The 24369-nt window shown below is 39.7% G+C and overlaps 1 protein-coding gene, 2 long non-coding RNA genes and 1 other non-coding gene across 9 annotated transcripts in view; 3 read left to right on the top strand and 1 right to left on the bottom strand.

The window, feature by feature from the left end:
* The window catches only part of ZNF148 (zinc finger protein 148), a 106870-nt gene extending 95207 nt beyond the window's left edge, over nt 1-11663 (bottom strand). For 3 of the 6 annotated variants that reach the window (XM_074330597.2, XM_019723692.3, XM_074330591.2), the window contains exon 1: nt 11405-11617. The gene's annotated coding sequence lies outside the window, so the exon portion shown is untranslated. Of the gene's footprint in view, nt 1-10542; nt 11043-11404 lie in introns of those variants that run through there. The other 3 variants (XM_074330569.1, XM_019723691.2, XM_019723694.3) reach the window with 3 other exon arrangements.
* A 35-nt stretch (nt 11664-11698) lies between these two features.
* Nucleotides 11699-14403, top strand: LOC141571136 (uncharacterized). The gene is made up of 2 exons (XR_016019768.1): nt 11699-11942; nt 12041-14403. It is a non-coding gene; the product is annotated as an uncharacterized LOC141571136 (long non-coding RNA).
* LOC141568193 (U6 spliceosomal RNA) lies at nt 13862-13968 on the top strand. The gene has a single exon (XR_012491240.1). It is a non-coding gene; the product is annotated as a U6 spliceosomal RNA (small nuclear RNA).
* A 1336-nt stretch (nt 14404-15739) lies between the features above and the next one.
* LOC141572708 (uncharacterized) lies at nt 15740-19272 on the top strand. Its single transcript, XR_012498092.2, has 3 exons — nt 15740-16650; nt 17608-17779; nt 19101-19272. It is a non-coding gene; the product is annotated as an uncharacterized LOC141572708 (long non-coding RNA).
* The last annotated feature ends 5097 nt before the right edge of the window (nt 19273-24369 follow it).

Genomic DNA, 24369 nt, shown 5'->3' with positions numbered 1-24369 from the left:
ACTAAATGCCAAAGGGAGGGAGGAAATCGATGAATGACCCAGGGCTAGATTCTGGAAGTCATCCTGAAGCAAAAATGCACTAAGATAGAACACCAATACTATGATGTATTTTGTACCTTGTCATATTTTTCTCTCTGCCACCAAATACACTCTCTCTGAAACATGGGGTAACATCAAAAACCCTGATCTGAACAGAGAGGGTCAGAAAGTATTCTTTGCTCAGTTAGTTAATCATGTAAGGACTATAATGCAAACACAAAGGGTTTGAAACATACAGCATTGGTCCCTTACTGATTTAAAACGTCAGCTGCCAGGACCACAGCAAGGCACTGATAGAGAATCTCAAAAACCACAGTTCAGGTAAGCACTTGACAGTCAAATCTTTGATAGTACAAGGGAAAGGTTGACAGAAGACAAGGTCTGACATAAATGAATACGACTGCAGAACTGGACAAGCAAAAAGTTTGAGAGCAGAGACACAAGCCAAAAAATGGTCTAGGCCTTAAATATCATCAATGGAAGAAGATGAAGGTTTCAAGACCTGAGGTTATAATGTCCAAGATTTAAAAGTAAAACAAAACTTTTTAAAGCAACAGTGTTTCAGTTTCAGCCATTATTGGGTTTTGGAACTAGCAAAGTAGCTCCTTTAGAGATGTTCAATAAATGACAAATAACTAGAAATATGAGAGCATTTTTAGAACTGTATATCTGGAAGTCACCCATCTACAGGTAATAAACGAAATGAGAAGACAGAGCAAACCAGCCTCCTAAGAACGCGAAGAAATGAGATAGGATTGGGGAATGGGTGAAAAGGTGAAGGGATTAGAAAATACAAATTGGTCATCACAAAATAGTCAAAAATAGGGATGTGAAATACAGTAAGGGGAATATAATCAATAATGTTGCGAAGACTACGTAGGGTGTCAGATGGATACTGGACTTATGGGGGGATCACTTCATAGATTATATAAATACCTAACCACCGCGCTGTACACCTGAAACTAATATAAAATAATACTGGATGTCAACTATAATTAAATATATATATAGATAGTCACGGGATGTAAAGTACAGCACAGGGAATATAGCCAACGGTATTGCAGTAGCTATGTATGTCAGATGGGTAGTAGACTTGGTGCCATTATCACTTAGAGAGGGGTGTAAATGTCTAATCATTATATTGTTTTGTACACCTGAAACTAATAATAAAATTTAATTAAAAAAAAGAAATGAGATAAAAATCATTTAGACAAAAAAGAAAGCTATAGAGGCTGTGTTAGATCCCTTAGGACACTTCCTTCCTACCATCCAAAGCATTCTTTCTACATTTTACCTGAACCTCTTTACGTATACAAATTATCACCACACAATTTTTGTAAATAAGTTTGATGTGGTTTTGAGGCACTCAAGCAGAGATCAAAGATCTCAATGTCTCTATCATTTATGCCTTTTTTTTTTTAAATAGCTATGCATGATGTCCTGTCACCTTTACAACATCACGGGTGGCGAGGACTGTCCTGAATGCAGAGGGAAGGAATAGGCCCCTGGCGTTATTTCCTAGGTAGCACTATGTTTTCTCCGTCTTTTCTCTCCTAAAGCTACTCACTGTCTTCTTCAGCTTATTCTTATTCCTAGTCAGGTAACTCCAACCTCCTCCATTCATTTCCATTTTATCCTTTTACTAGCTTCTATCAGCTGGTCCATGTTCTTTGCCAACAAATACCCAGGTCTTCTTTTGCCTTTCATGTCAGTACCCCTCCACCTCATCGTTTGTCTCATCGTCTCATTTCTAATACACAAATCTCTGGGTTGAATTTATATCATATGTATGTTACATATGGTTATGATTTTGAAAGTATAATTTATTTATAAAGAAACTGAAATAACGGGTGAATGTAACAAATTCATCTATTTATCTCCATCCCAAGGCCACAACAATTCAGATCACTGTCATCTCCTGCCTGGATTGTTGCGGCCGCCTCATCTTAACTCGAGCTTGGCTCTTCCTGGACAACCTGCTTCTCTCATGACTCAGCTATCCCTTCTCCTACTCCTTCAGCTTGATGGAAGGACCAACTGCTTCCTGCTCCCCAGGGACACTCCCACTGTTCTCTATCACTAAAAAATCTCTTTGCAGTTCACATTATTCAAATCATTTCATCAGCAACATCTACCAAGCTCCAGAATACCCTCCCACCTTCCTTCCTCAGAGATTTCAATTCTATTTTGTCCCGTACTCAGCCATTATTCTCAGTGACGTCAAAAAATGATACTGAAGAACTTTCTACATCCTAACCTTCCTCAACTCTTAAAACCTTCATCAGTACTTCAGCCACCCATGAATATACACTGAAAACAGGTCACAGTTGGAAGTGCTGTACCACTAGGACTGTAACTTCAGAAACCCTTTATTTTTTTAATCCACAACTACTTTATTTTCTAGTTCTACACCTGCTCTTCACCTCCTTTTAGGCTCCTTTGTCTCCCTACACAATTTAAATTTGTCTGTCGGCCATTTTCATACTGTCCTCTCCAGAATAGGATGACTTTCCATTATATTCACCATGTGTCTCCCCAATGATAATCTTCACCATCTGTTTTCTCCACACCCACCCACACCATTGAGTGTTAAGCACCACCAAAAAGCTATGAAATTGTCTACAACTGATTTATTCTAAACACAGCTCTCATCTCATTGACTAATTCAAATAATTAATCCCATCAATCTATTCCATAAAATTCCCTTAAATCACAGCTTCTCCACCTGTTCTCAGATCCTCTTTACAGCTTCTAAAATTCTGTATCTTCATCCATCTGTTACTTATTGCCTCCCGTTTTAGAAAAAGAGTTGTTCCTCCTTCTTAAAATAAATTTAATACAATTCCTACAGTCAATGCTCCCATACTCTCCCAGTCCACTAAGTTCTTTACCCCCAGGCGTTCTGGTCCCTGAATTGTTCTTGAAAACCAAAAAAACAACTCAATGTACCAAACCTATGACCCACCACCACCCAACTCTTTATCCTCTTTGGCAATGACGAACTACCTGCTTTGGTTTATGTCACTGCACCACATGGTTCTCCTCTGGTCTTTCTAGTTGCTACTTCAGTCTCCAATGACTACTGGTCCTCTTCTTCGCCCAAAAAGTGGGTATTTTCCCAAGTTCCGTCCTGGAGTTTTCTCTAATTCCCTCCCCCTCACATCTCATCTCTTACCACTGCATCTACAGTAATTATGTTTATCATTTGTTCGATGATTATCTTCCCCCAGCTCCCAAAAATAATCTTTAAACCATCATCCTCTGGCTCAATCTAATTTATTCCTGAGGAATTAGAATATGACGACTTCTTTTTAACTACATTCTTCAATTATTGCTTCAATTAACAGCTCAATTATCAGTCCAAATATTTTCCTAACCATCAGCGCTCTACCAAATCCAGAATTAGTAGTTTCAATTATCAACTCTATGTATATATTCCCAAATCGCTACTGGACCGCTTTCCTCAGCTGAATCCAATATTTTTAATTCTAGCTGTATAATTCCCCTTGGATACTTCTATTGGTGCCTCATACACTGGTCAATGTGTCTTAAAACTCAAGTAGCCATTCCTCCCCACAAAAACAGTTCTGCTAACTGATCCAATAATTTCTGTTAATGGCATCACCATTCTCAGTCACCCATGTTAAAAGCTCTAGAATTTCCCATAAGATTTCTTGTTCACTTTTTTTCCACTGTTTCCCAAAAGCCCATTTGCCATCATACCCTTCGTATCTTTCTTTGATGTAGTTCTTGTATCTATCCCTTTCCTTTTATTCCCACTACCACCATCCCAACTTATACTCTCAATACTTCACATGTTTGTCACAGCCTTTAACCCTGTCTTCTGGTTACTAGGTTCTCTTCATTGCAAAACAGAAAACAGTTCACCAGATTAGTATTCTTAAACCCACTTTATATCCCCACTCAAAAATAGTTCCCCACTGCACACTGAGTCAAGTTAAAACTCCTCCAACCTCTAAAAAATAGAAACTACTCAATTGTCCAACAAAACTAAACTACCCAAAAAATGTAACCCAATTTTAGCTGTTGCCTTTTGAATCTTTCCACAACTCTGAATTTCTAGTCATCTTCCCCTCCTCTCTCCATCTAATCACATCCCACCCCTGCATTTCTAATCTTGCTGCTATCAAACTAATTTGAGTCCTTCTTAGTCTCTCCAGTAGCCTCCTAATGGGGCTTCTCACCGCCAATCTTACTCTACCACCACGCTGCCCCCCATCTATCCAGATGGTTTAGCTATTGTCAGATTAAGTCATCTAATACACAGGGCTTGATTCAATTCTCAAAAAAGCTCAATAGGTACACTTCAATCATATATGTTAACACACTTTAATCCTCAAATCCTTGCTAGACAGCATAATGATTATCAATTTCCTGATGAGAAAACTGAGTCTCAGAAAGGAAGGAATTCTTTCCATAACCATAGCGTGGGTAAACAGAAAGGCCAATACTTAAATCCAGCTTCTATTTGCTTACCAAGCACAACACCACGTCCTATCAAGTACAAACTACTGAAGTCAGCTTTCAAGGCCATCCATTTTCTACCCAACCCCAAATGACTCTCTTCCTATCTTATATCATATTATGACCTATTCACGAACTCTATCTTCCAAACCACAGGATGTGATCAATTTAGTTAGTCCTGAAATCAGTTTAATGAGTGACAGTAATCTTTCTTTTTTTTTTTAGACAAAAAGAATAGAAAACATCTAAGAATATCCAACATGGTAAGGACTGTTATGGTTACTGAAACTTGCTGTTTTACATGTACACACAAACATTCACACATGCATATATCAGGTGAAGATGTAACATCCATTTCTTACTGTGGGTCACAGTAAAAAGCTTACTTACTATTCTACTAAAAAAGTTAACTTACTATTATTCTCTATATATCCTTGGCTTCTCACCTCCAAACCTTTGCTTTTACTAATCCCTCATGGGGGAATGCTCTTTCCAGTAATTTCTGCCAGCTGGGAGCCTATCCATCCCTTCAAAGACTAGCTAAAATGCCACTTCCATGCCACTAAACGCAGTCACAGGTTTTCCCTTAGTCAAATGTTTTTACTCCCTTTTAACATTTGGTATTTTCTTATGATACATTTGTGATCATAGTGTAGTTACCGTGTTTCCCCGAAAATAAGACCTAGCCGAACCATCAGCTCTAATGCGTGTTTTGGAGCAAAGATTAATATAAGACCTGGTCTTATTTTACTATAATGTAAGACCAGTCTTATAGTAAAATAAGACCGGGTCTTATATTAATTTTTGCTCCAAAAGACACATTAGAGCTGATTGTCCGGCTGGGTCTTATTTTCAGGGAAACACAGTATTTGTGCACAAATGCAGCTCCCTTATTAGAATATAAATTTCAAAGGATTTATTTCTGACTGCATCTAACAATGCTTTTGCATACGATGAGAGTGCATTATCTGTGGACTAAAGAAAACTCATCCCATCATTTTATGAAACCGGGTATAAATCAACATAAATAATTCTTACTACAGTCCAACTTCTGTTAACGCTTATCCTTCAAATAGTCTACCATCTTCCTCCCCAAAATAGCAACTTCAAATAATCCGCTCTACCTTCAATCTTCTCTTGCTTTCCTCTAAACATAACTTATATTAATCTTTTTCTTCTTTCAGAATCATACTTTATATCGGATAGCACCTTTTCTTCTGCATCTGCTCATCTTCCATTTTACTCCTAGTTTTCTAACATCCATAATGATAGATCTTATATTTTTTAATTTTCAAAAATTTATTTTTCAATTACCATTGACATACAATATTATATTAGTTTTAGGTGTACAAAACAACATAGTAATTAGATATTTATATACCCCACAAAGTGATCACCCCAATAAGTCTATTATCCATCTGACACTGTACATAGTTATTACAATATTATTGACTATATTCCCTATGCTGTACTTTACATCCCTGTAATGTTTTTTTCAATTATAGTTGACATTCAATATTATTTTATATTAGTTTCAGGTGTAGATCTTATATTCTTTAAATAGATTTTTCTTTCATTTTCAATTAAACTTCCTCAATTATTTCAATTCATGTACATGTACTTGGCAGCACCATTAAATCCTTTGTAGAAAAAGACTGGTTACAAATAAATAAATTGAAGTAAAGAGAAAACATAAAGATAATTCAGATTTCCTAAATTATCTCAGATACTTCTTCTCCATTCATTTATTCAACAAGGATGTGTCTACTGGACATATGCCCTCAATTTTCTATTCTGTTCTGTAATTCAGAAAGCAGCTTTGAGAAAAGCATGCAGGAAAATACCAGAATAACAGAGCCAAGTTGACTCACACTCCTCACTCACAAAGACCAAGAAATTGTGGGGTACAGACTCAAAAAAGGAAAAACTAAAAGTTACACTAGATATAGACGGAAATAGACACTCCTCCCCGTACCCCAGTTGTTCTAAAGGGCTCAAAAATCTACCCAGCAAAGGTGGATTTGAAAAGGAACAAACCAGGAGGAGTAGCGAAAATGAAATAGGCAGAAAGCATTCAGACAAAAATAGACCAGGACTCTAGGTTCATTCTAGGGCTGCAAGAGAAATTTGGAGCAATTTAGTTCCTCTCCTGAGATCCCTAAGGAATCCTTTCAAATAATCTAGCTGAAGTACGGTACACTGAAATCCTTTCCCCAAACCTTAGCCAACCTTCATTTCTCCATTCTCTGAGCTTCTAAAGCACTTCACTATCTGTAAAACTCATTTGGGAACTTACTCATAAACTCTCTTGTTCACAGTAATGAAACTATTAACATACCCAAAATTTATTTACATATTAAAATCAGCATGGTACTCTTTAAAATATTTACCTTGAGAGGCTATCAGTTATTTACTCACTCCATCCAACCATCTAATGCATTTAACCAACATTAATCTTAGTGCCTAACTAACTACATGTGAACTGTCACCTGCATTCAAAATATTTCCAACTTCCTCTCTGGGAATGTTTTCCAAAGTCAGTTAATAAGTCAAACAAAAAAATCATTCCCATTTCAGTCACTAAGTGAATTTAAACCAAAACTATTCTTTATTCAGTCTACTTGATATCAACAGATCTTCAGCATTTCTAAAAATCAAATCTTTCAAACTAAAAAGATTTGTCACCAACGAGACTATTCAGAACGACATTATGCCCTGTGTTGTTTGTAACTGTGCCATCCTAGAGGGATTACGAAGTCCTAGAGGACAGAGACTGTTTTACTCATCTTTACAGGCCCCCCACTCCCACAGCACACAGCAGATACTCAATAGGAAAAGGTGATTCAGAAAAGGTGTTCCAAAAAAGTTCTGAACACTACTTTGGAAATGGCTACCAAAATACAAAAATTCTCAAAGGTACAACTCTTGATATTTGTTTAAAAAAAATCAATTTTCTGAAGTCTTACATTGTTACTGGATTTACTCAAAACTGCCTTTCTCCCCTTAAAAGAATATAAATATTATAAATTCCTTCAAGGTAGAACTTCATCAAACACATTTTTCTTATCTTAAAAATGAATTAAATCAAATCAGACAGATTCTTAAAACAGCTAAAACTCTCTAAGCAGTCCTCTAGGCCTGAGGTAAGAAAATCCGAATTAAACCAGCCCCAGCTCCAGACCAGATTTACTCAAACCAAACTAGCCTCAGATCAGAAGAGAACCTTTGGTCCCACACCTGTGATGTTTTTGCAACTGGTACAGTTCCCTTCTGTCTTCTCTTTAAAATCTAAAAGCCTTCCCCCCCAGTTGGATATCCCTTTTGTCCTTCTCTCTCTCTCTCTCTCTTTCTCTCTCTCTCTCTCTCTCTCTCTCTCTCTCTCTCTCTCTCTCACACACACACACACACACACACACACACACGTCTTTTTGTCTGCAATACCCCCATAGTGCTCAGCAATTTCACACATTCCCCCAATTATCACTAAAGCAGTGAACACTACTTTCCATCAGTCATTCAACAGGTATTTATTAAGCACTGAAGAATCAAGCTGTTGTAAGTGTCCCTAGAGATTGAAGTCTCATCACTAGAAGAGGTTACAATCTAGCCACCATTTGCAAAACAAAGAGAGAATAATGCCCATAAGCAAGGACAACATTTAGCAGTATGTAATCTACCCAAGAGCGTTGTTTTTATTCAAAGGAAGATTCTCAAGGGGTGGGGTTACTTAAATAAGACTTCCCCAAACGGGACTGACATCTTTCTATTCTCTCAATCACAGTCACACTGACTTGGTGATGCTGCACCCCAGACACAAACAACAAAAAACAGTATTTCAGGAATCTATCGTAATACATGAGCAGCATACCTTTCCCACCGTATTACCAACATATTTGTGGCTTAATACGCTAATTTCCTTAAAACTGCCACAAATCACAGTCTCACCACTGTAATTTATATCTCTCTTCACACCAACTCTATCCAAGTGTCTTCAGAATTCTTTATCTTTTCTACAGCCGCCCACAAAATGATCACCATGTCCGTCATACCCTATCCTGCACCATCCTCCCCCTCGTAGCACATTTCCCCACCCATCTCTCCACAAAAAAACACATATCCACGTTAATCCATTCCTTCCTAAAAACATAAGAAAAGCCACAGAAGCCTGGAAAAAACAATTAAGGGCCATTTTAATCCATTCCCAGATTCCCCACACTAAAACTCTTCAGAAGACTGTCAAAGACTACTACCCAGTTGACCTGGTAACTAATTCGAAGATGAACTATCATTGCCAAGCAACTCTTCCTCATCGCTAACTAGAAAACCCTTATGCGGCAAAGACGACGTTTCCTACAATCTAGTCTTTCTTATATAGGTCCATCCAACGAACTTCCCTTTATCATCTCACCCAGTATTTCCAGTCTAATTTTAAAGGCTTTCTCGTTTAGTATATTACTTCAAGATATAAAGACATTGAATAAAACAGTAACTACCAAAGGTTGGAAAGGAGAGGCAGAAAGGAGAGAATGCCAGCGACACAAACCCTTTCCATTCCCTGTGAAAAGTCTTGACTTCTTCATAATGTCCTTTTGATCAATCAAGAAATAATAGTGCATTCAGATTATCTGCAGACCTGGAGAAGAGCCTGGTAAGAACTACAAAAATTAATGCTTAGAAGTAGTAGACTGGCAAGTGGGGCTGCAACTGAAGAGATGAGACAGGGGCTACTGCTTTTCAAGATAAGCTCCCTCAGTATAATTTTATTTTTAAATCATTTACATGTATTGTTTCCTATCATTTAAAAAGGAAGAAAAACAATAATGACATGCTATGTTTAAGTCCATAAACTTACAAAAATTAAAGAACTGATAATATACAGTGCAGGTGAGAGGAAGAAAAACAGACCTTCTCACACCGTGATGACAATAAAAATGGGTACATCCTACCATGCAATATATTGAAACATCCCAGTTATACATATTGTACTGACATAAAATGTTTTCCAGTTTTTAAAAAATAATCCTGGATTATTGCTGAGAAAAATTTTAATAGAAGCCCGTCTCTAATGCTAAATTATCATCCTCCTTTAGAGATATTCGCTAAATGAATATCCATCTTTCCATCTCATTCATTAATCCCCTCACCTTCCACTTCCATAAAAAGATTTTTCATACTATTCTCTCCTCATTTGAATTAATATTACAATGTAACGTGTATACAAATCTTTAATAACCAATTTCCAGGTGAATAAAGCTGATTCAAAAAGTGAATAAAATTTGAAGAGTATGCTCCTAGCCCAGAGTTCCCTCTTGGAAATCTGGTCTGGTGTGAACTCAGCAAATCCAGCAGGACTTGGTTCATTTCCTGACACAAAAATGCTAATAAAATATAAATCCGGTCTCTTCAAGTTCCCCTAGACCTCAAGGCAACCAGTCCCGGCTTTGCAACCTAAGACCAAAACAGATATTCTAGATCCTTCATTCAGCTGGCCACACTTCGTAGGCTGATGCATTTTCTTCAATATCACCTTGCCTCAATGAGAGTATACATTCAGGAAATGTGAATGACTGAAGGTCTCCCACCAGCCCCCGTTAATGGAACCAGTGCAGTCAATTAGACTAATTTGAGCTATAAATGGATCCTCCAAAAAAGGGCCACCATGCATGGAATACCCCCCATCACTAATTATCACCCTGTGTAGTGCAACCCAAGCTGAATATGGCACCAGTTCTGGACCACTTAAGCTGGGTGATAAAGAAGAAAACCACCAAATCAAGTAATTTCCACTCCAGCATTTGCAAGGATCATGTTCATCCAGCCTCTAGTAAATGATGATACTTCAAATTTGCTAAAATCTAAACTCCGTGGCCTAGAGAATACCTGTCGGCCAGGTGTTTTCTTAAGGTGTGTTTCAGAGATTCTCACACTCACTGGTGCCGGTCTAAAATGTCTCAGACCAAATTACAGACTAAGGTCTAATTTTCAGTGACCCCAACCACTACCGGGACCCACACTTACCAGATGTCATGTACAGAAGAGCCCAAACACGTTCGGAACTAGGCCATCCTGGCCCATCTGGAATAACTCTTTAGTCCTTGGGCCGACATTTACTAATTCTACTACATCTGTCTATTCTGTCATGCATTCTCTTCATATTCTCTAGTATAATATTTAGCACTCCCTCTCGCTTCAAACACCATCCTTCCTATTCACGGAAAGCCCTTCTTTCCCTTTCTTTGGAAAGGCTTCAGTTCTTTCCATAACAATATACCTAACATATCTGCACAATGAACAGCCCCCAGAATCCTCAAGAACGCCTCCACTGCTACCCCCTGCATTCCTCCACCTATCCGGTATCCTTCCCCCGGCCTCTCCTGGTGCACACTCCCACTAGGTTTCCTGCAAGAATTCCCTTTTCTCCAACCCCTGCCCTTCCCTTCTGCCAAAGAACACTGTGACTGAGGCCTGCGGTGCATAAAGCACTGCACCAGGCACGGTGGACAGAACCCTGGTGTCTCCCTAGCCTTTTCACATCCACACCGAGCACCCTCTGGCCTCCCCATGCAAACATCCCACCTCCTTCCCTACCTCTGACACCCCCCCCACCGCAGGCCTCGGAGGCCGCCTTCTCGCCTCCGCCACCCCCGTCATTATCCTTTCTCAAACCCCCAACCCACCATCCGCGCCCCGCTTCCTCCCGTCCCCCAGCCTGCTCCTGCATTTCCCTCGGCCTCCGCCGGTCGCCTGGTCACCCCCAGCCTCGCCACGGCTCACTCCCCCCGGGGTCAAGCCGTTACCGCCGCGCGCTCCCCCCGCGCGCCGCCCCCTCCCCCTCCCCCTCCCTCCCCCGGGCCTGGGCCTGCCAGGCCGAGCGCTTTACCGCGGGCGGGCGCCGAGTCGCGCGGTCACCGACTGCAGACGGTGGCAGCTCCAGCCTTTCTAGGGGCCTTGAGAAGAGGGGAAGAGGGGAGGGGGGAGAACTTTTGCTGTGGCAGCTTCGGCAGCAGCTCCCACCCCTGCGCCTTTCTCCTCTTCCTCCCCCTCCTCCTCCTCTTCCTCCTTCTCTTCCTCCTCCCAGAGCAGTAGAGACGCAGACATGCCGCGGCTAGAGCGTCGCCGCGGTCGCCGCCACTGCCGGCGCGGTGCATTATGGGAAGCCCCGCACACGGGAAGCGCTGCGCGGCGCCTGCCCTCCCAGCCCCGCGACCCAGCTGGGAAGACCCAGCGTGGCTTCGATTTCGGCGCCTGCGTGTCATCAGCCCAGCGTGGCCGGGGAAGCTGGCCCGAGCTGCGGGTCCCCCTGGCTGGGCCTGAAAGGATAGCAATTTGAAAAAGATCGGAAACCTCTTTGAGTGGGGGTCCACCATCAGCCTGAATCAGTGCCTACCGTTCTGAGAAGTGGAGGACTTGGGGGTCGTGTGCGTTTCAGCCCTGGGGAAAAGGAAGGGGCGGGAACGTAGGTGAAAGGTTATCTGCCAGAATTTCTTGGCTTTTTCGTTTCTCCTCTCTTACCTAGACCTCTACCACCTCTTCCGGAAGCGGCGGCCCTGCGCCCTTGAAACGAGCAAACCCCGTTAGTGTCTGCAAACTGAGTTGCAAGGTGTGAGCATAGAGCAGGATCCAAGAGATCCGGCCCTGGACCCTGTTGCGCAAGGTCTTACGTGGTATTTCCCGCTCACTTCACCTGGGGCCCAAACCTCGGTCTATATGGCAAGGACTTGGTAATGATCTATGGGAAGCTAGAATTGCACAAATATGTCTCATCCTTTGGAGATCCTGTAAGTGACCTTAGCCCAATTGTGACCTTAGTGGTGCCATTCAGCTATCATTTATTAGGCACCCTGAAGTGTTAGTGCATACAGTTACTCATCTTTATGTCCCGACCCTACTACGAGGTCAGACATGTGACATAAAAAGATGCTCTGTAAATGTTGAATGATTATGAACATCAGAAACTTACAATGGGACGAACCACCTTCATTACGATTTCTTCATAATAGTCTGAAAATTTATTTAGTGTCTCTGCTTCAACATACTTAAATAATACTTAACCTCTGAGGGGAGAGGGAAAGGAAAGGTATTAAAATATCTACATAACCATTTCTGGAGTTCCTGTCCACACCCACCTTCCCACCCCTTGCCAACTGAATGTTCATTTGAATAGTGCTTTTTGGCAAAATTCCAAAGTCCAAAATTATGCACTTGTGATGGCACTGAATTAGATTAGTGTCTGCAAGGTTAATGTTCCCCCAGGCATTAACCTTAGTAAATCGTGATGCCTGTTTAGAAATAGCTGAGGCCCCGAAGTTCAGCTTAATTTAGACACAGGTAACTAAGAAGAGCCAAGGGTAAGCTACAGCACCACAATCAACTCTCCATGGGCTTTCTCCATTAAAAAACATAAATTTTAATAAGATGACAGTGCATATTCTGAATGCTAATTGCAACAAAACAGTGATACAAGCTGGAGCAAGAGACTTATCTGGAGGACAGCCTTCTGGCAACTTCTAGCATCTGCAGTGGTATCAAACTCAGAGATGCTAAAATAAAAAATACCTCTGACAGCAAAGAAGCAGATTCTGAATATTAGGTAATAGGAAAACTAATAACTGAAAAGTATTGACGTCCTGGAGACTACACTCAATGGGCTAAGATTGATTAGTTTGCCATTAGGAATAGAGCTAGTTCTTTGCTCAACACCATAACTACGAAACAACAGAGAAACAACTTTAACATGAGCAGAATAAAGAGCACTATGGAGGTAGTGACAGCAGAACTGATAATGGGGGAGTAAATTTAAGCCTTTTGTAGGTTAACCGTCTACAGATATTTCTCAGCCCTAGTTTGCCTCTCTATGCTCCTCTTGCTCACCTCCCCAAACACCGCCTTAGGCATTCAGCCTATTTTCCTTTCCTTTCTTTTTAAGTTTTATTCTTAAATAATTATATAGAGTCACAAGTTGCAAAAATAGTACCAAGTCCCATTTACCCTTCACCTAGCTTCCCCCAATGATGACAAAGTTTTATTAAAATATTAAAACCGGGAAATTGACAATGGTACACTACCATTAACTAGACTACAGAATTTACTTTGTTTTTACCATTTTTTAAAAAGCTGCATTCATGTGTAAATGTAATTTTATTCCATGTGTACATTCATGTAACCACTACAACAAAGATACAGAACTATTCCGTCACCACAAAAGAACTTTCTCCTGCTAGCTTTTTGTATTTGCAAATCCACCTCTCATCCCACCCCCCTACTCCATCCCTGTCCCCTAGTAACCATTAATCTGTTTTCTATCTCTATAGATTTGTGATTTCAAGAATGTTATATACTGCTCACTTCGGCAGCACATATACTAAAATTGGAACAATACAGAGAAGATTAGCATGGCCCCTGTGCGAGGATGACCTGCAAATTCTTGAAGCATTCTGTGTAAAAAAAAAAAGAAAGAAAGAAAAGAAAAAAGAATGTTATATAAATGGAATCATACAGCATGTAACCTTTTGAGATGGATGTTTTTACATAAACATAATACTCTCAAGTTCCAGCCAGGCTGTTGCAGGTATCAACAATGTTCATTCCTTTTTATTGCTGAGTAGTATTCCATTGGATGAATATATCAGGATTTATTCATCCATTCCCCAGGGAAGGTACGTTTTGGTTGTTTCTAATTTTTTTGCTGTTACAGATACAACTGCTATGAACATTTGTGTACAATATACCTCAGATATATTACAGGTGAGGTTCCAGACCACTGCAATAAAGTGAGTTGTAATCTTTTTGCTGGTGGAGGGTCTCACCTTCAATTTGTGAAAAATGCAACATCGGTTAAGTGCAATAAAGCAAAGTACAATAAAACAGAGTATGCCTGTATAGGCTTTTGTGTGAACTTAAGTTTTTATTTATCTGGGAGAAATGCCTAAGAGAATGACTGATGCATATTTAATTTAAGAAACTGCCTAACTATTTTCCAGAGTGGCTGTATCATTTTACATTCCCACCAACAATGCATATGAGATACAGTTGCTCCCCTTTCTCCCCATCCTCACCAACACTTGGTATTATCACTCTTTTTTATGTTAGCTGATTTAATAAATATGTAGTGGTATGGTTCTTTCTCTTTTAAAAAAGGGAATAGGAGGTATGCTATGTCTCCTTCCTTGGTGTGCTTTTAAACAAGCTCACAGGCCTCTTTTATTGAAGGATTTTATTATATATCACTGTAAAGAAAAACAGCTCTCATGGGTAAGTCATAAAGTTTCTTGAAATAGTAAGTTTATATAGCTTATGTCTTTTTTGACACCCTTTTTGAGATGGCTCCAGGAAACATCTGTTAAGTGGGCCTAGAAATGTTTGGTGGGGAGTGGGGGGGCTGAGATACATTAAGTTACTCAGGATGCAGTGCACAGGTGGCAAACTTAAATGCCCAACAAGCCAAGCAGGTAACATGAATAGGTGAAGCAGGCCAGATGTAAAGACAATGGTCAGTAAAAGGGACTGAAAAGCCAGAGAGCTCAAGCCAGTCTAAAAGGCATCGCCTCTACTCATGACCAGCTGGTGATTTCCAAGTGGAAATATGAACATTAGGAAATCAAGAGAAATCAGGAATCCAAATTATTAGGTGAGCTCACCCTAATATTAATGTTGGCAGCTTATTTCATTTCTTTAAAACAGGAAAGGAAAGCATGTCAGACAAAATATGTCTGAGGGGCAGATTCAGCCTTCAGCCACCCATCTGTCCTATATGATGTGGCCTAACCCATAGAGGGCTGGCACCACTGCTCAGATTAGTGGGGTTTTCAGGGCCTCCCAGAGGCTCTTCCCTCTCCTCTGGCTCTGGAATGTGTTCTCTTCATTCTTGGCCCTTGGTCTTTAGGAGAGGAATGCACTTCCATCTCTTAGTCCCTAAAGACTTCAGGTCTTCAGAAACTTCTAACCATCAGAAACTTCTTCAGAAACTTCTAACCATCCCTCAGGTCTTCAGAAACTTCTAACCATCTTTCAAGCGTCCTAGAACACTCAAACTCAGAAGTGTGTGAAAGTACTATCTCCTTTACCCATGCGGTTCCCTGCAGCATGAGCCATTTGTCCTTCAGGAGAAACTGGGCTTCTTTTTGCAAAGCTCTAAATTCATAGCCTTGTCAGAGATTGGCCACAGGAGCCTGCCTCCACATTGTGTCATTCCTACTGAACACAGGAAACAATGGCTTTTCCTGTTCCAGTGCGCCATCTTTCCCTGGCGCCTCCCCCTGGGTTCCTGCTTCATATCTGAAGGCTACTTGCAGATCGTTGATATAGTCTAAAATTAATGACCAAGCTGTGGAAACAAATGCCATCAACAGATGAACAGATAAAGAAAATGTAGTGTATACATACAATGGAATATTATTCAGCCTTTAAAAGGAAGGAAATCCTGCCATTTGTGACAACCTAGATGAACCTGGAGGACATTGTGCTAAGTGAAATAAGCCAGTCACAGCAAGACAAATACTATATGATTCCGCTTATATGAGCTATCTGAAATAGTCAAACTCCTAGAAGCAGAGAATACAATAACGGTTTCCAGGAAATGGGGATGGGAGAAATGGAGAGTTGTTCAATGGGTATGAAGTTTCAGTTATACAAGATGAATAAGTCCTGGAGATCTGCTGTGCGACATGTGCCTGCAGTTAACAATATGGCAGTGTGTACTTCAGAATTTATTTTCTTAACAAATCTCATGTTAAGTGTTCTTATGGGGAGATAGAGAGAGAACTCTAGGAGGCGTTGGATGTCTGTTGCCTTGATTGTAGTGATAGTATCACTGGGGTTTGCGTATCTCCAAACACGTCAGACTGTACACATTAAGTATGTGCAGTTCTTCGTGTATCAGTTATACTTCAATAACGCTGTTTTGTAAAAAAAAGAAAAAAATCTAACGAATGGCTTAATCTCTCCTACTTAGTATGAAGAATTTAGATAATAAATTCTTGAGTTTACAAAGACAAGTAGCCCTCCACCTCTCGGGGCATTTAAGGGAAGTACTGGGTTGCACTCAAGTTTATCATCTGTGAGATAACTATTGTTTGGACGTATACAAGGAAGACATGAGTGAAAAGTCAAGATGTGCAAGAACACAAGGTAAATGAACATCAGATCTTGCACCAGGATATTAGTGGGAAAAGAAAAAAATAAAATAACACAACATTATAAGGATACTGTAGAGGTATAGAGGTTAGCCTGGTGGTTAAGTCCACAGACTGCAACTAAACCCTCCTCAGTTTAAACCCTGCCTCTCCCACTTATTAGCTTAACTTCTCTGTGCTGTCAAGTGCCCCACCTAGAATATGGGGCTAATAATAGTAACTTTCACTTAGGGTTGTTAAGAATATTAAATGTTAATACATGTGAAATATTTAGAACAATGTCTGGCACATAGTTGAATGTTCTATGTGTTGTAGACGTTAGTAGTAGTACAGTTAGTGTTATTCTTACTATTAAAAAGGACTTAAAGATAGTGCTGAACCAAATTTCCCTAAAGCTAGAATTCAATAGAAAAAAGTCAGTCCCTGCAAGTGGATTGAGGCAAGGGAAAAGATGGACACTTTACAAGTACAAAAAAAAAAAAATTTAAGTGGGAAAATGGAGAATGTTTAGCATGAGGAATAAAAAGGGCATATGATAGGTAGATGGAGCTGGGGGGAAACTAAGCAATTAAGCTGCAGGAAAAAAAATATGTACCATTATTTAGAGAATTTACTTCTGAGCATGATCTTTGCCTGAATAATTTAATTTATAAGGCTGATGAAATTGGTCTATTGTAAAGATGTTGCTATTTTCTACTCAGCAAATACCAGTGAATCAAATTCTCTTCTTTCCCAAAGTTTAAGAAGAATAAAAACAAGTTAACTGCTTGTATATATTAAAGCTGTGGGTTTCCATAAAATGGAAAGAATGTCAATTGGAAAATATTTTTTATCATTCTAGACCTTTTAAAGATTTTATACATTTGCTGGTTGCCAGATAGTACGATAAAATGCAGTGATGAATTTTTTCTTTCTTGTTTTCACTGTCTTTCTATAATTTCAATTTAAAAAGCACATCAGACTTCTGGACTTATCAGGAAATAGTAAAACTACCCTGGTGCTAAACAGTTATGAAGGTCAATGCAAAGAAGGAGTGAGCTTCTCAGAAAATTACCATCTTCCTACCTGCCAATGTCCAGTGTAAACATTTACTGAAAGCCCACACGCAAGTCTCAACAAAAGAGGTAAAAGAGGTCCTGGGTTCATCAGCTCTGAGACCACTATGGTTTAGAGAGATTCAGGGGAAGACAGGAGTGAAAGGTCAAGATGGGCAAGAACACAAGAATGAAGTGCTGGGATTGAGGCTGTGTTACCCTTTCATTCACTAATTGATTTTTCAAAAAGGCAACCATTTTACACTTTCCTGAAATTTATGCAGCTGCATAAGAACACAAGTGCTGGGGTTCGAAGAAGGGTAGGATGTGGTCTAAGTTCATGAGAAGCTCTTAGACTAATGGGAGACACAGATAAAAAAGCAATCATTTCAGCATAATATACTGTGATAACAGAGTATAGAGAAGGTGCTTTGAGTTCCCTCACTGAGGGAGCCTGCAAATTGGCATGTCATTCTGATACAAAAACAATACTTTCCACCTTGTTCATACATCTAAAAACATACATGTGAAGTTCAGTACAAATATCAAATATTATGCAGGAATTTCACATTTAGAGAAGCACTTACCTCCTGAAAATTAAAAAATGTGTAAGCTTTGAAGCGAGTCCTTTCCAACGCACTCACACATCTTGAAGTGATTGCAAAATAGTCCTCCATAGTCCATGAACAAAATGTGAACAAATAAGGCTGAAGAGCAAATGCAAGCTGAAAATGAGGTGAAAGTGATCTATGGCAGTGGTAGCAAAAGGAAATGATAGCATCAGTGATAGAGTAAATAATTGTCTGGTGGGAAAAGGCTGTTGTACCTTTTCTTTCGCTAATTGATATAAAATCATTTTATGCTTTCCCGAAGAAAATTATACATAAGCTTCATTCTTCCCTTATGAAAATAAGGGAAGGGGATAACTCAAAATCAGCTGATTTGGGGTTTGGTTTGTAAGAAAATAAATTTCAATGTCACAGCTAAAGTCATCACCCAGCCTCAGCATCCATATCATCTGAGTCTGCATGTGTGCTCCTCAGACCTCTGGCAGAGACAGATGTGACACCAAATGACTGATGTCCATCGGGAGATCCCTAAGTCTGCATGGAACCATTAAGATTTGGGGCATTGTGTTTAAAAAGCCAGGGACATGTGCAGTATATTGGGAAAGTTCTCATGTTTTTTGTTTTTTTAACATTTTGGTGCTTACAAGAAGGAACATCACTTATCTAGAGACTACATTTATACCAAACGCCACTTTCTTCGAGATGCCAGATAGTAGAGCTAATAGAGAAAAGAACAATAAAAGTCTTGGAGTATGATTTAGTTACTGTAAAAGCTTTATGATTTATCCCTATGGCATGTATTATAAGAAACATTGTTAACATCAGTCTTAAAAATCACACAGGTGACAAAAAGAGGCAACCAACTGAATGGGAGAAGATTTTTGCAAATAGCGCTTCTGATAATATCCAAATATACAAGGAACTCATGCAACTCAACAACAAAACAACCCAATTGAAAAATGGGCAGAGGACCTGAAGAGACATTTCTCCAAAGAGGACATACAAATGGCAAATAGACATATGAAAAAATGCTCAACATCACTAATCATCAGAGAAATGCAAATAAAAACCACAATGAGATATCACCTCACCCCAGTCAGAATGGCTATCATCAACAAGACAAATAGTAACAAGTGTTGGAGAGGCTGTGGAGAAAAAGGAACCCTCATACACTGTTGGTGGGAATGCAGACTGGTGCAGCCGCTATGGAAGGCAGTGTGGAGGTTCCTCAAAAAATTACAAATAGAATTACCGTATGACCCAGCAATCCCTCTCCTGGGTATCTACCCCAAAAATCTGAAAACATTTAATCCATAAAGGCAAGTGTACTCCAGTGTTCATTGCAGCTTTATTTACAGTGGCCAAGACATGGAAACAACCAAAATGTCCTTCGATAGATGAATGGATAAAGAAGTTGTGGTATATATACACAATGGAATACTACTCGGCAGTTAAGAAAAGATGAAATAGTACCATTTGTGACAACATGGATGGATCTTGAGATTATAATGGCTAAGCTAAATAAGTCAGACCGAAAAAGTAGAAAACCAGATGATTTCATTTATGTGTGGTATATAAAACTGATATGTGGTATAGAAAACAACAAAAGAACAAGACAAACAAATGAAGGAACAAAAACTCATAGATACAGACAATAGTTTAAGGGTTACCAGAGGGGAGGGGGCTCTAGAAGAGGGTAAACGGGGTCTAATATATGTTGATGGAAAGAGAACTGACTCTGGATGGTGAACACACAATGTGAGATATAGATAATGTATTACAGAATTGTACACCTGAAATCTATATAACTTAACTAACAATTGTCACCCAATAAACTTTAATTTAAAAAAATCACATTCTAGAATCTCAGAAAAGGGGGATAATGGCATCAAAATCTGGATATATAGTAAAATGACATTGAATGTACTGAACACATGCATAACGTTAATTCAAATGTTTAATATTTACTTTATAGCTACTTTACATCGAGTAAGAGAAAAGCATACAAAGCATATCCCCACTGTGCTGTTGCTTTCCCAACAAACCCTGTCCTCTGTCATGGCAGGCTTGTTCATTGAGGGACCAAAAGTCTCTTAGGCCACAGGTAGACATCTTGACCTCATTTCTGACCTCTTCCTGGGTAGGGAGGGAGGAGAGAATAATGTCATCTAGAGCAAACACCTTAGAGTTTCAGACCACTTCACAAACATTTTTTTTTTTTAAAGGTAATGTCAGTAGAGTGAGGATCAACCCTCACGTCTTTCAATCACTCAACAGTATCTTTTGAATTCCTATGTATGCTTCAGGCAACGTGCTGAGTGTTTGCAATATTCATTTCCTAGAGCAATCCATACATTTGCTCTTTTATTCATCCACCAAATTGTGACTGAATTTCTGGCACTCTACTAAATACTAGAAACACTATTGGTAAACAAAATGCTCTTCCTCCCCAAAAGGAGCTTGCAGTTTTCAGTTGGAGTAAAACATAGTGAAGAAGCTGCTTCACTTCAGGGGGATACAGTCTGAGCACAGGGTCCTGGGGGACCGCTGAGCCCCACGACCAGGACAGCTTTCCCAAGGCGATGCCATTTAAGCTGAGACCTAAAGCTGGTGGGTGGGGGTCTGCTGAGGCTCTGGGCAGAAGGAGATGGCAATAGAGTCCTAGAGTCAGAGAGAGCTGAGTGCCTTCAGGGACCTGCTACGTTCAGAATGAATGAATGCAGGAAGTGGTAAAAAAAAAAAAAAAATAAGTCGGCTGCGGAAAGCACCAGCAAGCTTCAGAGTGCCTTGTGGGCTACGTTGAGGCATCTGACCTTTATCCCCAGAGCAAGTTTCCCCAGAGTGTGGCTGGGTGGTAAACAAGAGGATTTTAGACAGTACACAGACCAAGAACATCTTTTATTTTGGTACTTAATGGATTTAATATGCATTAGAAAAATATATAACTCATGTATCCCACATATTATTTCTCTTAAATTATTGCGTAAGATGAGGCTGAGTGACAAAAGTGATTCAATGTACAGACAAAAAAATTGAATATATTATATTATAGTTGGTACATGAACAACCATAAATCACAGGTGTTTGAGAAAAAGTGCTTGAGACCAACAGACTGCCATTGAAGGATTTTATGCTTGGAAGCAACATGACAAGACTTCCGAGTTAGAAAGAACACTCTGGTTGTGGAGGATGTATTAGGGGTGTTTGCCAAACTTCTGGTTAAGTCCCATTAGTGCATTCTGAAATCAAATTTAAAGTCATAACTGGAAGGGTTTTTTTAATGAAACACAATAAGATAGAATAAATAATAAATAATATTAGGCAACTTTAGGCAACTTTACACATAGACAGTACCACACAAGACTGTACACACACATATATATATACACACACACACACACGTAGTATATAGTGTATATATGTATATTCATGTATTCATGTGTGTCTTTACTGGATCACAATGTAAAATGCTTTTCTTCCTGTAAGTTAAGGTCAAAAAAAATTTTAAAGGCACTAGAAATATTCTAGTTAGGAGGCTGTTGCAGTACTTTGTTCATTTATTTGACTAGTATTTATTGAGCATATATTATATGAAAGTTGTTGCTATAGACCCTGAGAATACAGCTGGTAAACAAAATAGGCAATGGTCTTGATCTCACAAGGTTTACATGCTGGTGAGGAGAAGATACAATGAGCAAATAACCAAATAAATAATAAAACAATTTAAGAGATGGCAAGTTTTTAAAAGCAATAAATCCAAGGGAGAACTATAAACTCCACACAGGCTATTATTTCATTGCTGTGGCCCAAGCACTGAGAAGAGGAATAGTGCTTGGAGCGCAGCAGCTGCTCAATAAGTATTAGTTGAATGAATGAAGGGGGGTTTTGTTGGCTTGACTTAGGAAGTGACAATAGAAATTAAGAGAAGTAGATGGGTTTGAGAGATATTTAAGAAACAAAATAAACAGGGTTTAGTGAGGGAAAAAAAAGATTTGGGGGCTGAGAGATAAAAAGAAGAGGTATGATTTCTCTACAGCCTATTTTAAATATAGTAACCAGAGTGATCACATTATTTCTCCACCCCAGACCCCCCCATGGCTCCCTGTTGTGCTCAGTAAAACCCTTACAATGGCCAACAAGGCTGTACATGATCTGGACTTGGGTACCTCACTGACCCCCTCGCTAATAATCTCCTCCTGGTTCTCTCTGTTCCAGACACACTGGCCACTTTGCTCTTCCTCTAACCCCCAGTTAAGTTTCTGATCAAAGCACTTGAACTGGCTGTCCCCTCTTCCTGAAACGGTCTTCTCCCAAATATTGCTACAGTATAGTCCTTGCTTCCTTCAAGTGTCTCCATGTTTGTGAAGTGTATTCTGATTACACTAATACTACAGCTCACTTTCCATGACATTCATTGCTCTGCCTGCTTAATTTTTCCCCAATAACATTTATTGTTATAGATATATAGATATATAAGTACAGAGAGAGATACATATAGACAGATCACATGCCATATAATTTATTTACTATCTTCATTGTCTCTTTCTTCACAAGAATATAAATTCTCCTTGAGTCCAGAGCACTCTTTAGATGCCCCATAAATATTTGTTGAATAAAGAAATGAAAGGTGGCTCTTGGATTTCTGGTTTGAGCAACTGGGTGGATGGTGGCTCCAAAACACAGGAAGATGCAGGATTTGGTGGGAAATACATTCCATTTTGAACATGCTGAGTCTAAGTGTCTATGAGACCAACATCTAGGTGGGAATGACCTTTAGGCAGTTGAATATGTGGGCCTGGCACTCAAAAGAGCTAGAGATATAAATTTGAGGATCACTGGATTACAGATGGCATTTTAATGGGTAACACTAGCAAGAAAGTATATGCAGGAAGAAAAGAACCTTGAGAAACAGCAAAAGATGAGAGGCAGCGACATCAAAAGGACCCATGAAGGACAGAGAGAAGGAGGAGATAGGGAATTAGGAAAAAACTAGGAAAAAAATGGAACTGTTGAAGTCCATGGAAAAGCCCTTTTAAGAAGGCAGATGTATTAGTTACCTATGCTGTGTAACAATTACCCCAAATCTTAGTGGCTTAAAACAAAGCACATTTATTATCTTACTCTTTCTGTGGGTCAGGAATCTGTGCACTGCTCAGCTGGGTCCTCTGTTTCAGTGTCTCACACGAGGCTGCAATCAACGTGTTAAGCAAGGCTGTGGTTTCATCTGAAGGGCTGACTGGGAAGTGATCCTCTTCCCAAGTACTGGCGAGCAGTTCCCATGGTTGGCAGAATGCAGTTTTCTGAGGGCTGTTAGGATAAGGGCCTCCCAGATGCTTCTCATGTGAGTCTCTCCGTAGGACACATCACAACACGAGCGCTTGCTTCAGCAGAGAAAACGTGCACGAAGACTCAGAGAAAGAGTGCAAACTCGTTTGTTATAACTTAATCTTGGAAGCACCATGTCATCCCATCTCACGTTTGTCTTATTCTGTTCATTAGACGATGGTTACAAGGCTCAGCCTGTGCACAAGGGGAGGCAGTTACAAAAGGGAGGGAATACCACCAGGTGGAGATCGCCGGGATCCATTTTCCAAACTGCCTCCTCCCGAAGATGATGTGTCAGCAGTGCTAAATGACGTAGAGCGATCAAGTGTCCGGGAGATTTGGCAATGAGGGGAAGCCATTTGTTATTTTAGAGAGAGCTGGCTTAGAAGACGGAGGGAGCAAAGTCCAGACTATGATGGAGTGAAGAATGAGTTATAACAGAAGAAGTAGAGACAGCAATCCTAGACCATCGTTTCAAGATGCTTAGATGTAAAGGAAAAGGTTGAGAGAGGGTGGCTAGAGGAAGATATGGAGTCAAAGCCAGACTCTGTTTTCTTCTTTTTTTCTTTGGAAGAGATTTGAATGTGTTTAAATGTTACTGGGTAGGCATGGATAGAGAGGCAGACATTATGGTCAAAGATAGAGGCAAATCATTCCAATGGTTTTGTACGTCTAGGAGAAAGATGATGAAGGACTAAGTAACTACCATTTATTAAGCCCTTACTTATACAGGCTTATTGTATTAAATGTCTTACCTGTATTATCTCATTTAATTCAATTCTCAAA

Source organism: Rhinolophus sinicus, chromosome 17 (assembly GCF_057876585.1).
Source record: "Rhinolophus sinicus isolate RSI-liver-muscle chromosome 17, RSI-T2T, whole genome shotgun sequence".
NCBI classification, from domain to species: domain Eukaryota; kingdom Metazoa; phylum Chordata; class Mammalia; order Chiroptera; family Rhinolophidae; genus Rhinolophus; species Rhinolophus sinicus.
Note: the sequence above shows the minus strand (reverse complement) of the source record. Positions and strands in the feature narration are given on the sequence as shown.